Raw genomic sequence first — 4,295 nt, 5'->3', positions numbered from 1 at the left:
GACATTAGGATTTGCTTGGATAAGATCCCTACTTGTGCTTCTAACTTTGAGATTGCTGCACCTTGATTTTTTAGATTTGACCTATATTCTTCTAGGTTGGCGTCTATCCTTCTGTCAATCTGCGTTTGTCTCTCCATAAGGGTGGAGACGGCTCCTGCAAGTTGTGATGATAATTGTTCTATTGTAGCCTCCATCCTCTCAAAGTGGCTCTTGATTTCACATGGTTACATAGTTGAGGGTGGTGTGTCTAGATGGTGGTTATTGTGTGTTGGTTGGTTGCCATGGTATGATGTGTTTTGTGAGTTATGGTAAGGTCTATGATTGCCTTTTTGATGGTTGGGGTTGTATGTGTTGTGTTGATTTGATGGATAACGTTTGTTGTGGTCCTGGTTATGGCGTTGTTGGTTTCCACACCCGAAATTTGGGTGGTTCTTCCAACCTGGGTTGTATGTCTTAGAGTTTGGATTATATGGTGGTCTGGATGAGTTGTTCACATAATTAGCTTGTTCCCAGTCACCTTCAGATTCTGATGCACTTCATTCTTGTTGAGGAGTTTGGTCTTGAATTGCTGAAACTTGAGTAGCCTCCATCTTCTTGGTTAAGGCTGCTAGTTGTGCTGCAATTGCCTTATTTTGAGCTAACAAGGCATTCACAGAATTGAGTTCTACTACTCCTTTCTTCTGAGTTCTTTCTGAAGCATAAAAATACTCATTTTCAGCTACAGTCTCGATGACATCTATGGCTTCTTCAATGGTTTTCTTTTTATTGAGTGAGCCTCTTGAAGAATGATCCACGGCCTTCTTTGATTTATAGGACAGCCCTTCATCGAAGATGTGTAGTTGCACCCACTCATTGAACATTTCTGGTGGGCATCTTCTTGTCAAATCCTTGAATCTCTCCCAGGCCTCATAGAGTGTTTCACCATCTTGTTGTCTGAAAGTTTGCACCTCAGCTCTTAGCCTGTTGATTCTTTGTGGAGGATAAAATCTTGCAAGGAATCTGTTTACAACATCCTCCTATGTGGTTAGGCTCTTGATGAGTGGATATTTTATACGCTTTTTGGGGTTAATTTCATATAGATTTTAGTATGTTTTAGTTGGTTTTCAGTTTATTTTCATTAGTTTCTAGGAAAAATCCATATTTCTGGACTTTACTATGAGTTTGTGTGTTTTTCTGTAATTTCAGGTATTTTCTGTCTGAAATTGAGGGAGCTGAGCAAAAATCTGATTCAGGCTGAAAAAGGACTGCTGATGCTGTTGGATTCTGACCTCCCTGCACTCAAAATGGATTTTCTGGAGCTACAGGACTCCAAATGGCGTGCTTCCAATTGTGTTGGAAAGTAGACATTCAGGGCGTTCCAGCAATATATAATAGTCTATACTTTGCTCAAGGATAAACGACGTAAATTGGCGTTCAACGCCAGTTCTCTGCCCAATTCTGGCGTCCAGCGCCAGAAACAAGTTGCAAGTTGGAGTTCAACGCCAGAAAAGGATCCAAAGCTGGCGTTGAATGCTCAAAACAGCCCCAGGCACGTGAGAAGCTTTAGTCTCAGCCCCAGCACACACCAAGTGGGCTCCAGAAGTGGATTTCTGCACTATCTGTTATAGTTTACTCATTTTCTGTAAACCTAGGTTACTAGTTTAGTATTTAAACAACTTTTAGAGATTTATTTTGTATCTCATGACATTTTTTAGATCAAAAACTTTATACTCTTTGACGGCATGAGTCTCTAAACTCCATTGTTGGGGGTGAGGAGCTCTGCTGTGTCTCGATGAATTAATGCAAGTATTTCTGTTTTCCATTCAAACATGCGTGTTCCTATCTAAGATATCTATTCGCGCCTAACTATGGAGAAGGTGATGATCAGTGACACTCATCACCTTCCTCAATCCATGAACATGTGTCTGACAATCACTTCCATTCTACATCAGATTGAATGAATATCTCTTAGATTCCCTAATCAGAATCTTCGTGGTATAAGCTAGATTGATGGCAGCATTCATGAGAATCCGGAAAGTCTAAACCTTGTCTGTGGTATTCCGAGTAGGATTCTGGGATTGGATGGCTGTGACGAACTTCAAACTCGCGGGTGCTGGGCGTAGTGATAGACGCAAAAGGATAGTAAATCCTATTCCGGTACGACTGAGAACCTGCAGATGATTAGCCATGCGGTGACAACGCACCTGGACCCTTTTCACTGGAAGGATGGATGGTAGCCATTGACAACGGTGATCTACCTACACACAGCTTGCCATAGGAGGACGTGCGTGCATGAATCAGAAGATAGAGGAAAGTAGAGATTCTGAAGACAAAGCATCTCCAAAACTCCAACATATTATCCATTACTGCATAACAAGTAACCTTTAATCCATGCTCTCTTGTTTATTCGCAACTCAACTGTTAAATATAATTGACTTCCTGTCTAAGAATTGCAAGATAACCATAGATTGCTTCAAACTAACAATCTCCGTGGGATTCGACCCTTACTCACGTAAGGTATTACTTGGACGACCCAGTGCACTTGCTGGTTAGTGGTATGAGTGTGAAAAGTGTGATTCACAATTCGTGCACCAGCTCTCCTTGGGGAATGCTTCCAACCACTTTGCTGCCTTATCTCTGAGGGAGAAAGGGAATAAGAGTAGCTTGTAGGTGTCAGGGTGTACACAATTGGAATTTACAGTGTCACAAATCCTGAAGAATGTGCTGAGATATTGATTTGGGTCCTCCTGGGCTCCTCCTTCATATGAACAATTATTCTGAACAAGTGTGATGAGTTGAGGTTTCAACTCAAAGTTATTGGCATGGATTGTTGGTTTGAGGATGCTGCTACCACAGTTTCCTGGATTTGGGTTGATGTAGGAGCCTAAGACTCTCCTCTCTTGCCCAACATGATTTCCAACAAAAATCCACACTGTAGCACCTTGGCTGCAGTTCTTTCCCTACTAAAATGGCCTCCATATGTAGATCCATGACATTTCTAGAGGACTTCTTGCCCTTCCTCATAGGAAATACACCTTCTCAAGATCCCATTAGCACCCATTTTGAACAAATAAGGCTCATTCCAAATGTAGTGTTTAGCATATTTGAGTAACTTTCTCCTCATGTGTTTGTTGATGTTAGTTGATAGCTCTCCAGTAACCTTGAAATTGGATATGTCTGCAAACCAAGGAGCATCTTGGATCATCATCAACAGCTCATCAGGGAAGCTCTCATTCACTGCAAGTTGGTGTGCCTCATCTTCTTCTTGTGGGATCCTTGATAGGTGGTCAGCCACCTTGTTCTCTGCTCCACTCCTATCTTTAATTTCGATATCAAACTCTTGGAGTAGCAGGATCCACCTTATTAATCTGGGATTGGACTCTTGTTTGGAAAGAAAATATTTGAGAGCTGAATGAGTACTTTAGAACCAATAAGATATGATCTAAACTTATCAAATGCAAAGACTATGGCAAGTAGTTCCTTCCCTATACTTGTATAGTTATTTTGATTCTCATTAAGGACTTTGCTGGCATAATAAATAACATGCATTAATTTATCTCTCCTCTATCCTAAAATAGCACCAACAACAAAGTCTGATGCATCACACATCAACTCAAAGGGTAGATCCTAGCAGGGTAGTGCTATGATAGGTGCAGAAGAAAGTCTATTCTTAAGCTCATCAAAGGCTAGCATCCATTCCTTATAAAAAACAAAAGGTACATTAGAGACAAGCAGGTTGCTTAAGGATTTGACAACCTTTGAGAAATCTCTAATGAACCTCCTATAGAAGCCAGCATGTCGTAGAAACATCTAATTGCTTTGATATTGCAATGTGGGGATAACTTTTCAGTCACCTCCACCTTGGCCTTGTCCACGTCTATGCCTCTTTTTGAGATTTTGTGGCCAAGAACTACCCCCTCTATGACCATAAAGTCACACTTCTCCCAATTCAAAACGAGCTTTTGGTTTCTTGGCATCTCTTTAGCAACAAGGCTAAGTAGTGTAAGCAGTTAGAATATGAATCACCAAACACAGAGAAGTCATCCATAAATACTTCAATAAATCTTTCAATCATGTCTGAAAATATGGAGAGTATGCACCTTTGGAATGTTGCAGGTTCATTGCACAATCCAAATGGCATTCTCCTATAAGTAAAAACACCATAGGGACAGGTAAATGAGGTCTTTTCTTGGTCCTTAGGATCTACAACTATTAGGTTGTAACCAGAATAACCGTCCAAGAAGCAATAATATTCATGTCCCGCAAGTCTTTCTAGTATCTGATTCATGAAAGGTAGGGGGAGGTGATCCTTCCTG

The 4,295-nt window shown here is 40.9% G+C and overlaps 1 non-coding gene across 1 annotated transcript; it reads left to right on the top strand.

Annotated features, from left to right (window-relative positions):
• The first annotated feature begins 854 nt into the window (after positions 1-854).
• Positions 855-962, top strand: LOC112725370 (small nucleolar RNA R71). Its single transcript, XR_003164483.1, has one exon. It is a non-coding gene; the product is annotated as a small nucleolar RNA R71 (small nucleolar RNA).
• The last annotated feature ends 3,333 nt before the right edge of the window (positions 963-4,295 follow it).

Source organism: Arachis hypogaea, chromosome 11 (genome assembly GCF_003086295.3).
Source record: "Arachis hypogaea cultivar Tifrunner chromosome 11, arahy.Tifrunner.gnm2.J5K5, whole genome shotgun sequence".
Taxonomy (NCBI): Eukaryota; Viridiplantae; Streptophyta; class Magnoliopsida; order Fabales; family Fabaceae; genus Arachis; species Arachis hypogaea.
This window is presented reverse-complemented; position numbering and strand designations above follow the sequence as displayed.